This window comes from Rhinolophus sinicus, chromosome 9 (assembly GCF_057876585.1).
Source record: "Rhinolophus sinicus isolate RSI-liver-muscle chromosome 9, RSI-T2T, whole genome shotgun sequence".
In the NCBI taxonomy this organism is placed as follows: Eukaryota; Metazoa; Chordata; class Mammalia; order Chiroptera; family Rhinolophidae; genus Rhinolophus; species Rhinolophus sinicus.
The window spans coordinates 23,304,221-23,317,757 of record NC_142509.1 but is presented as its reverse complement, the minus strand read 5'-3'; the positions used below and the strand labels follow the sequence as shown (position 1 = coordinate 23,317,757).

At 41.1% G+C, this 13,537-nt stretch overlaps 1 protein-coding gene and 1 long non-coding RNA gene across 4 annotated transcripts in view; one reads left to right on the top strand and one right to left on the bottom strand.

Annotated features, from left to right (window-relative positions):
- The window catches only part of TTC28 (tetratricopeptide repeat domain 28), a 611,103-nt gene that overhangs the window by 137,298 nt on the left and 460,268 nt on the right, over positions 1–13,537 (bottom strand). The gene's annotated exons all lie outside the window — the stretch shown is intronic.
- On the top strand, positions 1,909–10,601 carry LOC141569230 (uncharacterized). The gene is made up of 3 exons (XR_012492716.2): positions 1,909–2,002; positions 6,326–6,460; positions 7,347–10,601. It is a non-coding gene; the product is annotated as an uncharacterized LOC141569230 (long non-coding RNA).

Here is a 13,537-nt window from a genome sequence, read left to right as displayed (position 1 = left end):
CAGAAATCTCTGGCCATTGTGCCAAGTAAGCTAGAGGCAAATCATTAGTGGTGTGATATCTTCTGTGACCCCAGTTGCCAAGGGTCACACTCCAGGGAAAAGGAAAACTGTTCAGCTATATGCAATAAAAAAACAGAAAAGAATGAAAAGACACAAAAAACCAACTGCAAATGTTGGGCTCTGGGGGCCAATGTGTGAATGCTACAGAAGTACATCCTGAGGGTGGCACGGTAGAAGCCACCACGTGCTATCAGATTTGTCGCTCCATAAAACTACTCATTTTAATAAGGCAGCCCTTTGAGATAGAAATACTGAAGGGTGAGAGGCGTTCATAACCACTCACCCAGTGGTCTCCATACGTTTCATAAGCACAACTCTTAGCCTAATGACTTCAATAGGACACTTATTATAGCACAGAAACATACTAACAGCCAAGAGAAATGTGTTTTTCTCTTGACCTAGCCATAAATCTGTTGTGTGATCTCAGGTTAGTCAATAAATCTCCAGAAACATAAGTTTTCTTATCAATAAAGCGAATAAATTAGATTGAATAATATTTTATAAAAAGCTTCTCCAATTCTAAAATTCCATGGTTCTAAAATCCTTTTAGTGTAGGATACACTAATATTCTGATTTTCTAACATGACTGACAGCGTTCACAGGTTCCCGCCCGACAATTTGATTCAGGTCACAAGCACCAACAGAGGTCATCTCAAACTCTTCAGCAAATACAAATGCAGTGAACTATAGAACACAGCGATTCTTGAAAAGGGTTCCACGTGTTTCTGGAAGTCAAGAAGGTTGAAGAATTAGAAGAGTTCATCAGTTTCTGGCACCCAGATTTGGAAGTTTGAGACTGCAGAACAAAATCAGTTAAGTTTCTTGAGGGTTCAGAATGGTAACCAAGCTTTTGATAAAAGCAAAAGACCTTGTTCTCTGTGATCTTTGACGTTCGCTGTCTCTGTGATATTATTTTTTACTCTTTTACTTTGAAATAATTATACTTTCATTCCTATCTTTGCAAATTGCAAAGATGGTATTGAAACATCATTTCCCTAGGATAAACACCTAGGCATGGAATCACTGGGTCAAACGGTAAGCCTGTTTTTCAGAGTGGCTGTGCCATTTTGCATTCCCACCACCAGTGTATTTCCACTGTTCTGCATCCACACCAAAAGCTGGTATTGCGAGGTGTTTTTGTTTTTGCTTTTATTTTTCCATTCTGTATTGGTTAATGTGATCATTTGATTGTTCTTTTCGAGCCTGTTAATATGGCGGCTTACACTGACTGATTTTCAAATATTGAGCCCATCTTGCATTCCCGGTATAAACTCTTCTGGTCATGGTGTGTAATTCTTTTTATATGTTGCTGAACTCTATTAGTTAATATTTTGTTAAGAATTTTGCATCTATATTTGATATACATATATATGTATATATGTATGTGTGTGTACATACATGCGCACACACGCACGAGTTCTGATAATTAAGTTTGCAAACTTCTTGCAATGCTATTGCTAACCTTTTTTGACATCAGAGGGATTATTCATTATGAATTTGTATCAACTGGACAAACAGTTAACCAAGTTTACTATTTGGAAGTGCTGAAAAGGCTGTGTGAAAAAGTTAGACAACCTGAGCTTTTCACCAACAATTCATGGCTCCTGCATCGCGACAGTGCACCAGCTCACACGGCACTGTCTGTGAGGGAGTTTTTAGCCAGTAAACAAATGACTGTATTGGAACACCCTCCCTACTCACCTGATCTGGCCCCCAATGAAGATACCCGAAGATAAAGGAAATACTGAAAGGAAGACATTTTGATGACATTCAGGACATCAAGAGTAATACGACGACAGCTCTGATGGCCATGCCAGAAAAAGAGTTGCAAAATTGCTTTGAAGGGTGGACTAGGTGATGGCATCAGTGCATAGCTTCTGTCGGTGCATAGCTTCCCAAGGGGAGTACTTCGAAGGTGACCGTAGTGATATTCAGCAATGAGGTATGTAGCACTTTTTCTAGGATGAGTTTGCAAACTTAAATGTCTGACTTCATGTGTGTGTGTGTGTGTGTGTGTGTGTGCGTGTAATTAAAAAAAAAAAATCTTTGCCTGGTTTTGGTATCAGGGTAATATAGGCTTCTTAAAATGAGTTGGGAAGTGTTCCCTCCTCTACCATTTTCTGGAAGAGTTTGCAGAATTGGTGTTAATTCTTTATATGTTTGGTAGAGTTCTCCAATGAAAACTAGGCTTGGAGATTTCTTTTGGGGAGGTTTTTAATGAAGAATTCAACTTCCTCAGTAGTCATAGGACTACTCAAATTATTTAGTACACATCGGGTAAATTGTGGTAATTTGTACTTTTCAAGGAATTAGTCCATTTTAAGTGAGTTGTCAAATTTATGGATGTAGAGTCTTCATAATATTTCCTTGTCCCTTTGATGTTTGCAGGGTCTATTATGATATTCCCTGTTTCACTCCCAACATTAATAATTTGTATCTTCTATTTTTCTTTGTCAGTGTTGCTACAGTTTGCCAATTTCAGTGACCTTTTCAAAGAACCAGTTCTTAGTTTTATTGATTTTTCTCTACTGTTTTTCTAGTTTCAATTTCATTGATTTCTGCTCTTGCTTTCATTATTTCCTTTCTTTGGATTGTTTCAGGTTTATTCTGCTTTTCTTCTTCCAGTTTCTTCAGGTTGGAGCTTAGATTATTGAGTTGAGACTTTTCCCTTGTCTGCCATATTTAGTGCTATAAATGTCCCCCTCAGCACTAATTTAGTTGATTCCCACAAATTCTGACAGGCTATATTTTCATTTTCATTCAGTTCACTGAATTCTTTCATTTTCCTAAGACTTTCTCTTTAAGCCACTTGTCATTTAAACATGTGTTTACTTTCTAAGTATTTGGGTCTTTTCTACCTATCTTTCTGTTACTGATTTCTAGTTGGATTTCATTATGGTTAGAGAACACTCTGATTTTAATTATTTTACATTTATTGAGGTTTGTTTTACGGCCCAGGATATGGTCTACCTTGCTTATGTTCTATGGGTTCTTGAAAAGAATCTATATTTTCCTGTTGTTGGATGGAGTGTTCTAAGATCTCAATTAGATCCTGTTGGTTCATGGTTAAGTTTTTCTATATATTCTTACTGAAAGGAGAGTCCATTATATTTGCCTGGATTTTTGCTCTTAACCATATTCTTCCTTCCTGATATTACAAAATTCCTTCTTTTAGCATTTGCTTTTTGTTAAGAGCATTTCCTTTAGCCATTCTTTTAGAGGTCTACTGGTAAAAAATTCTCTTACTTGTCCTTCAACTGAGAATGCATTAATTTTCATTTTCCCTGGTTATATAATTCTGGGCTCAGATAATTGTTCTTCCAGGATTTGAAAAATGTTGTGCCACTTCCTCTGTACTCATGGTTTCTGCTGACAATTTCAGTGTCATTTAAATTGTTCTTCCCCTATATGTAATATAGATGTTGTTTCTCTCTGGTTGCTTTCAAGATGTTTTTCTTCGTCATTAATTTTCTCTTGTTTGAGTATGATGTGTCTTGGTGTGCATTTCTTTGAGTTTATCCTATTGGAATGGGATCAGATTCTTGAATTTGTAGGTTTATGTTTATCAGTTTGGGGAAATTTTCAGCCACTATTTCTTCATATTCTTTTTTAGTCCATTTCTCCTCTTTCTGGGATTATGACACAAATGTTGGATCTTTTGTTATAGTCTCTAACATATCCTCCAGGCTCTATTCTTTTTTTTTTTTCTTCAGTCTATTTTCTCTCTGTTGCTCAGACTGGAGAATTTCTATTGTTCTATCTCCAAGTTCACTTTCCTTTGTCCGCTCCATTCTGCTGTTGAGCCCATCTGCTGAGCTTCTTATTTCAATTATTGTATTTTTAGTTTTAAATTTCCATAAGGTTTTTCTTTATACTCTCTATTTCTTTGCCGAGGCTTTTCATTTTCTCTGTTTCAAGTGTGCTCATAATTAGTCATTGAAGCATTTTTGTGATATTTGCTTTAAAAATGTTGGTTGGATAATTCTGACACCTACATCATCTTGGTGCTGGCGTCCAGTGATTGTTTTGTCTCATTAAGTTTCAGGTCTTCCTGGTTGTTGGTATGATGAGTGAGTTTCAATTAAAACCTAGTCTTTTTGGATATTCTGTAATAAGATTCTGGATCTTATTTTGATCTTGTGTTTGAGCAGGTCTCCTCTGACATGACTCTGGTGAGTGAAGAGGGCGACTTTGTCACTGCCCGGTGGGAGTGGACGTTCCGGTCTCACCATGTGGCCGCTGTTGGGAGAACTCATTGTCAGGGAGCTTTTTACAATGTCATTCTTAGGACCCTGAATACCCCTATTTCGTCTACCTTCCAGAGTATTCTTATGTTTGTTTATATACAATACCAAGGATTTTTAGTTGTACTTTAGGGGATGAAAAAGGCATTTCGTGTTTGTAGGGTGGGGGCGGAAGTTCAGCCCTCCACCGACATAACAGGGCTGCGACAGGCGGGATCACCTCATTGCTGCTCCCCACATGCCTCCCTGACACGACACGGAGGGATGACCTTGTTACTACTGAGAGACGTGAAAGCCCTGACTCTCCAATAAGCCTTCGGAGAGAAGACTGGAGAGGTGCCTCCTTCCAAGCTTATCATGTGTTCCCCACCATCATGCTGTACGAGGTTAGCGGCCTCACTACCAATGACTGGTGGTGAAAGTCCTGACTCTCCGCTGTGTAGCCTGTGACCCCATCGCAGGAGAAGGAGGAGCGCACGGTTACCACCAGGTGGGGGTGGAGGTCTAGGTTCTCCACCATTTCCTCCATTAGTCGGGGGAGGTGGAAGGTGCAAGTTCCACCTGGCAGGCGTGAAAGTTCCAGCTCCTCACGTGGTCTTCTCTGTTACTACCCCAGAAGGTGGGGTGGGGGCCTCGGTACAGCCTGGGAAAGATGAAAGTTTAGGCTCTCTATTTAGCCTTTGCTGGTGGGGATGGGGCCTCAATTCTTGCGTGGTGTTTGTCTGGAGAAGGCCAGATTGTCTGAAAGTTTTCTGTCTTGGTAGAGCGATCCTTCAGCTAGAGAGTAAGTTTTTCTCGGGTATTTATTTATTTTTTAATCCATGCCCATTGGCATTTCCAACTTGCTGGTTTCTCCAATGTCCAGTCTGATATATTTGAAGCAAAAAGAAACCCAGGGATTTCACCATCATGTTTCCTGAGTCCTGAGGTCCCTAGTTCATCTGCCTTCTCACTACCTTTCTGAGTCTTATTATGTTTGTTTCATATGTAATGTCCAGAGCTTTTAGTTGCCCTTTGTGGGAGAAATAAGAAGCGTATGTCCATTCCATTTTCCTAGAAGTTGGTGATACAATCTTGAGTAAGTCATTTCACCACTCTAATAAAGAATTAATGTGCCCAGTGCCTAACCAATAGCAAAGCACATAGTAAATAATGACTGAAGTAAATCAAATAAAATTAAAATGTTTTAAAACGAAGGCACAGGAAGATAAATTAAGAGTGAATCACCTTATGTTGTGTGTTTGATTTCCACTATTACGTCCTTTAAAAGCAACTACAATAAAAAAAAAAGAAAGAAACCTTACCTTTTACAACTAAGAAAATGCTTATTCACATTATAAAAGGATTCTTTACAAAATAAGCATAAGGGTTTATTAAATCTATTAATGAACTAAATCCCCAAAAATTTACCCTCCTACTAATTTATACCCAGTTTTTGCTAAGCAGAGTTGTTAAGAAGTAAAACCCCAGAGCTAAGAGGAACTCGAAAAGCCCAGTGAAGGAGAAATCCAGGAAGGGAGTCAGGAGTAGCAGACAGGGTGCGGAATTCAAGTCAATGAAATCTAAGGCCAGGCAGACATCTGACATTTAGAAGATCACTGGAGACGTTAGCAAAAGAAATTGAAAAGAGTTGTGGGAGAAGAAGCAGGTTTACAGTGGCTGAGAAGTAAATGCGAGTTGAGGAAGAAGAACCTGAGAGGAAGAGGAGTGAAGAGGTGAAGCTAAGTTTGAAAGTGAAGGGGAGGAAATATGGGCATTTACATGTGATGGCTTCTAATATCACTACTGTAAGTGTTATTATATCAGAATCATTTCAAAAGAAGGATCAAGAAGCCTCAGACAAGAATGAATATATGGAATAAATACAAAGATGAAATAACTCCAAAATTGATTACTCTTAACTATATCTAAAACTGGTCTGAATATACTATAAAGTAGTGCTTCTCAGACTATCTTAGTGAAAAGCCAGTTTTGGGTTTTTTTGCTTTTTACAATGTTGCAGACTAATACTATTATAACAGGCAATGAAATATCACAGCAAGGTCCAGCTGCCATGAAGGTTTCGAAAGATGTTCTCCCTCCCGATCTCGTGGACAGGGAACAGACGGTTCACGGACTGGCAGTGGCCCACGCTTAGAACAGCACTGCTCTCTAAGGTAGGACTCGGGCTGCACAGACCTCAGATTCAAAACCTGACTTCTCACCTGGGCTCCAGATGTCCAGGGGAACGTCTAACAGGACGGCATTCCGTTTCCGTGCCCCCGCTTGTATTAATCAGGGTAGGCTAGGTTACGCTGTCACAGAGAACACTCCAGTCTTAGAGGCTTACCACATGTCTGCTTCTTACTCGCTCTGCAGAGCAAGTCCAAGGTGAGTTGGCAGGAGGCTCTGTTCTGTACACCCACCACCTCACTGGCTGTGGCAGGAAAACAGACCCTGCATGTGTGCTTTCTATGGCCTCATAGTTTATTGGCTAGAAGTAGCAGTACATCCTTGCCAAGGAAGCTGGGAAACTTAGACACACCACTTTAACCATAAGCAACAGGGAACGTCTGTCAGAGTTCTACTGGAAAACAGCTAGTTGAGAACTACTTCTCTCTTCCCCTCACTCCTCCAGTGTGTTGGGCCAGGGAACATGGAAAGGGACAGACGACTCTTGGTTAACCAGTATTCTCTTGGCTATTGCCGCTTTTTGCCCAAGAGGGGCTATTGGTGCCTTTATGCAGGCACACAAATGCTGGCCCCACTTGTGGCTCTTATATAAGTTCTTTGGAGCCCCTGAAGGGGAGTCCACCCACTGCATAGTTCCCTGATGTGGGAACTCTCTTTCAGATCCCATCCTTAGAGTTACACTCACTCCACAGCCTCGTGCTGCTGGGTTTCCTCATCCAGAGAGCCTTCCTGGGAGGGGTTCTGGAGAGATGTCTCAGACCAACTTCTGCACTCTTTGGTCCATGGGAAATCTGTATGTGCTTGATTTGAAAACCAGGGAGTACCAGTTCTCCACTGCTGACCCCTGTCTCTATCTCCTCTCCCTCTCAGGAAGGCACAGCTAGCAGGCCAGCAAGCTCATACATAATCAGGTGTCTGTCCGAAAAATGTGACTCCCATTTCTGCAGGCACCTCAAATGCTATACGCAGTTCTCTTGGAGGGGAATAGCCACGTCTGCCCCCGACTGGGAGGTTCAGCTTGAGCATTCTCACAACATGGTGGCTGATGTTCCTCGGAATGAGTGATCCACGTGGGAGTGAGCCAAGCAGAAGTTGTATCCTTTTTATGGCTTTGCCTCAGAAGTCACATAGCATCACTTCACGTTCTGTTGGTTAACAGGGAATCTCTAAATCTGGCCCACACGCAAGAGAAGGAGAATTAGCCTCCACTTTTTGAAGGGAGGAGTGTCAATGAATGTGTGGACATATTTTAAAACCACCACACTCCTTAAACATTTTCTAACTCAGTCTATGGAAAGAACTATAGTACCAACCAAGAAGAGTCTGCAGCAAACAAATGTTTGACACAGAAATCATGACAATCTCAAGATATTGTCAAAAGCTTTGTGTTTGTAAATGTTTAATAATGGGTAAAGGGATGTACTGCTAGACTCTCGGGAAATGAGATCCACAAATCTTTAAATGCTCCAATAAATCTCTTTCTGCCACAAACTTGTAAAAACATGGAGCAAATGTTTGTAAGTATTTGCACAAGGGAAGCTTTAATAACTAATAAAATAAGAGAGCTGAAGGTGTGAGAGTCTGTATCTTTCCTCCTACCCAGGGTCACTATCAAGATGCCTACTCTGGCAGAAGCCCATCTCTCCATCTGCACAGATGATCGAAGAAGAAAACAATCCAGGAACGCGTTGCTGTCTAGAATTGTAACGATACTGATTTGGTCAATGCCGCTCTGGCTTGAATGGTTTAGAAAAGTCCCGAGGCTTATCAAGGCCAAAGCACTTGCCCAGAGACAACCCCACAGGCAGGATAAGGGCGACCCTGTGCCCTCCGGCTCCACAGCCTGAGCTCTGTATCCCTAGGCGGCGTTGCCGCTCCTAAACACCAACACAGAACTCACGATGCAGGGGAGGGCTGAGGTGGCTTCTGCTCCACTAAAAGAAAATCAATATTGTTGACCGAAATTCAAAGATAACGAACAAAAATAGAGGATGGTTCAAATGAACAAAGAATAACAATGACCACCAGTTCTCAAGATACAGGTACTTAAAAGGACAGACACAAGCATGAATCATGGCGTGCCACCTTTTCCTGTTAACTATTAGGATTACAGAACTACCGTTTACATCCTGAGTTTGGGGCACAGGAGTGGGGGAGCGGGGAAGGGGACGGGCTGCAGTCGCCTAAATGGGAGGAGAGACGTGGAAAGAAGCACACCACGTTGTGATTCATGAAACAACAGAAAATAAAACATGGCTCTCTGAAATGAGCAACTGCCTCCAGTACCCAGTGAGCACCATTTCTGTGGTCCAATCAAAATCAAGGAGATGACGGTAAAGAAGATAAACTCACAGTAACAAGGCTAAAGGCCTTAATCATTGCTCGTTTCAATTAAACACACTTTTATCAGGACTGCTTTTAGGAACCATGAGCATTAGATGAACAATTTAAAATATAAAACGGGCAAAAAGTAAAGGGCTTTCCATTGCAGGAGGGAGATTAAGGAAAGTAAGCCTGACATGAAGGAAAATCTTACAGGGACCTGTTTGCCGGGCATTAGAAAACACCAGGCCCTCACACTGGCTGGCCACGAACTAGCTCTGAGATTGAAATCCCTCAGCGTCTCTGAGTTGTGGTTTTGTTGTGTTTTGTTTTTCTAAACATTAAGGGGATTGGATGATACAATCACGACAGTCCCTCTCTAGCTGTAAAATTGTGATCCTAGCGTTCCCAGGAAAGTCTCCTTTGGAAGCCCACGTCGGTGCCACCTCTCCCAGCACGGCTCCCTTTGGTGGCAGGCCCTAGGCCAAACCTCCTTTGTCTCTGTTCCTGGCTTATCTCATACAAATGACCAGGATCGCAGCACCAACTATTAGGATACAGATGATTTCTGTGGAAGGCTCTGCCGAAGGTCAGCGGCTGCTCAGTAAGGAGGGCGGGCCTTCCCACACAGGGACGCAGAGGAAGCTTGTCACGGGCTGGACCTGGGTGTAGTCCTGGCCTCTTGGTGACCGTGGACATGTGAATTCCTTGTCTATCACGTCAAGAGGGTCCACCTTGACTCTTTGTTAATGGGGACAAAATGAAGGGATTCAGAAAGCACTGTTAAACACAGAGTAATACACTGACGACCATGATGAGTGAATGCTCCAGATTCAGCCGGAAGTCTTGCCAGGACTGAACTGTGTGCTGCGTTGCTCCCTAAAAGGAAGCTTGATGTAAAACAGACACAACGTTGAGGCTGATGTGCCTCTGAATCTCCCCGGAGCAGCTAGTGGCTACAGAACTAATAAGGTCCCAGCGGACTCTTTCGCTACAGAAGCTTTAACAGTAATGCTGACAGTTCCGCTGTCCACGTCAGTCCCACTCAGATCCCCACGTCTGGAACACACCACGTGAGAAACTCTAACTGTGGACCTTTGCTGTCACTTCCCACTAAGGTCAACATTCTCGCTACCCACTGTCCCATTTCAAGTTCCAAGAAGTTACGATTTCTGTCTGTTAAAATGAACTTTCGGACTCCCCAAGAGTGTTATGGGACTGCGGGCATTTAACAGAGCAACGGTATCCATGGGCCTGGACTTTCTAGAAATGACCAGGTTCATATAATCTTCTCAATACCAAGATTCATTAGATGCATACCTAAGTATATTTAATTTGTACAACTCCCTTGGATATTTACTCATATAAATAAATCAGAAATAAGTATGTTTTCAGATCAGATTCTTGAGTCTTGACTTTTTACTTGGGAAATATGGTAACTGTAAATATTGGGAAAACTCTGGGTTAACCAGCATGGTCAGAGAAGATAAAACCGTATTTAATTTTTAAACGCAAAAGAAGAAAGCGGGAGGAGGGAGAATAGCAATAAGCACATTCACGCAAGGTTTAACTAACTGCACTTTACCAGCTGACGAGACCGGCTCAGAGAGGTACACCAGCGAGTCGGTGACAGTGACGGGACTTGAACCCAAGTTCCATTCACTGAAGCTCATGCTGTGCTTCATTCAGGTCTCTGCTCCAACAGCATCTCCTCACAGAGGCCGTCCTGGACCTCACCACCTCAGACAGCCCAGCCTCCTTCCTCCCCACCCACTCGCTGTCCTTTCCTACCCTTTTCTCCGGCTTGATTTTCCTTCATAGCACTTATCTGTTTGTTTAAAAACACATCTCCTATACTAGAATGTAAGCTAAACAGGATTTTTTTTTTTTTAATTCACTGCTTTATTTACAATGCCTAGAACAGTGCCTGAGACATGGTGCTCATTCAATATTAAATAAACAAATGAATGAAAAATCCTAAGTGCGTGTGTTTCTGATCACATCTCACTGGAGGACATAGTAAAAAAGCAGATACATACATAACACACACATACATACACACATATGTATATACATATGGATACATTCTACTCCATCGTTCTGTCTATGATCTGAGTGGTACGATCATAGAGTAAAGGTTCAAATTGGTTGTGGAGACAACTCATCAATATTTTTACTAAGAGAAAAGAACAGCTGTGTACTGGAAACTGGAGGACACCCTCACAAGCATAGCAGCAGCCTTTTGTCCACACTGTTATTGCGTCCTATCAGCTCTGGTACGAGAATTAATATACAGGACTCTTTCCATGGAAAGTCTGGTGAAGATGATTTTATCTTATTTTTGCCATTCTAAGGACGATTTAATACCAAACAAACCTCCCAGATCTTTCATACAGTTAATTCTACAACCACTCAACCTCTTCTGACTCACCAACAAAAGCCACATCAATACGGGAGCAAAGGATTCATTATTACACCAAAACAGTCTCTTTAGTATTTCTGAAGTAACTCCAATTTTTGGTCATTTGAATGATTCTGCATTTAAAGTGGGCTCTATTTCCAGATCTTTCTGAAACAGTCAGGAGATATACCTAATAAAAAATGCATTTCAACAAAAAGGAATTAAACAGACTATGGAGCTTTGGGGTCATTGGGGTTTATGTGAGACTTATTCACTTATTCACATCAGCCATTCACGCTGAGAATATAAAACCTTACAAAGAAAGTGATACCTTCAATGGTACATCATTAGGACACATATATACTTTATTAAGGCAGGATAATTGTCCGATAAATGTTGATCTATCAGTCACGCATATCTTTCACACAGCAGATACTCTGAGATCTCAATTACATACCTGATATTCAGCAGTGTGGCCTGAAATAGAAGGCTGAACTATGTCTTGGGGGGGGGGGCAGGAATTAGGGGTGAATATGCTATGCTCTTCTTCCTGATTCCCATAAGCAGAATACTGCTGCATAGGCCCATTTTGTGTTTTTAGAATTACCCAGATTCTCTCCCCCCCCTCTTTTTTTTTTTTTTTGTCAGAATTCATTCCCAGTAACAGCTTGAGCAATGTAGCAATTGTGCTCTGAAATGACTTGTAAACCACAGACACAAATATTTGGGCCAAGAATGTGGAATCCATTGCTGTCACATTCCATTATTTCTGGTGGAGCAATTCACTAACATTTTGGAATCTAGATCATAAATTATGCAGAGCCTCAGCAAAAGAGCTGAGGACACAAACTGCTGTAATAAAATTCCTGTTATTAGAGCCATAAAAATAGAACAAAGGAAAGACAAAGAAGAAAAATCAGGGTTGGACTTTTCTGACAGTGCTTGTCCACCATTGGTAATGATTTCACAAAATGAATATGTAACATTTGGGAAACCATCAGACAAGCCAAAAATGATACGATGGGCATACAGTCATTCATAAACACTACTACCACCACGAGAGTCTCCAGAATAAAGTGAGTTTTTTGAAGACTGCTTGAACGTTGACACAAATGAAAGTGTCTAAATGTACAGCAGAGGCATCTGTACATTTTTCATGACTATCAAGGGGTATGAAATGTCCAACCATGGCACACAGGCAGTGGTGGAATGTTCTATGTGGCTGTATTATAAACTGTCAGAGGGAGGAAGAGCTCCACGTTACCATGTAATCCGGAACAAGTCATTTCTCCTCTCTGGGGAAAATACCTGAGTGGCAGACCTGGAACTAAAACCCCCATCTCTTGACTCCCAACCCACTGAGCTTTATCTGGCAGAATGAGGCCTCAAGCATGGCAGGTGTACGAAAAGTATTTGATGGGCAGACGGATGGAAGAATGAGTAGATAGATGGGTAAATGGATAAATGAAAACAAATGAATGAAATAATAAAACCATCCTCTGTGGGTCAATGTTCATCGCCAGAAAAGGTCAAAGAGTACACACCATTGAAACACTTTAGAAATGAAATAAAGAGTTGAAAAAAGGATCAGGCTTAGCAACCATGCCCAATCTGACTCCAATAATTCTTTCTTTCCAAGTATAACATATATATATATATATATATATATATATATATATATATATATATATATATATATATATATATATATATATATATATATATATATTCCCAAAAGGAAGAATGAGTGTGAGAAAAAACATAGGTAAACTTATTTCTTAAACAGGACTGCTATTATTTGACACCATTTAGTATGACTCCCTTCTTCAAAACGCAACATAAACAAGGGAGAACAGAGAAGGTGAGAGGTGGGCCCTAGCACAGAGATGCACCAAAAGTCAGGCTTGCACTTTATGAGCACACCTCTGCTTCTGCAATTATTACAAACACATTCAGAAGAAAACAAAATGCTTTTTAAGATCACATAGAAAGTCTAAAATGTTAAAAGAGGAAAAGGGGGCTCAGTACAAGTTAAAACCATATAAGGGAAGAAAGTTATTTTTTTCACCAGCATGGGAGGAAACTTTTCTTCTAGCACATCCCACAAAAGGAACTAGCTCCAATCATCTGTGTAGGTCAGAAATCTTTAAGTTTTCTACAAAGAAAACCTACGTTCTGTTAATTTCCCCAGAGCCTTGACACCACTCAGAGCAAGAGGAAAAGGGATGGCAGAAGAAAGAAGGAAAAGAGCCTCATGGTGCCAGCAGTGCCCCAAGGTGGACGGAGGTCTCAGTGCAATACCAGCCACGATTTCCTGATGCTGTACTGTGTGCCAGGC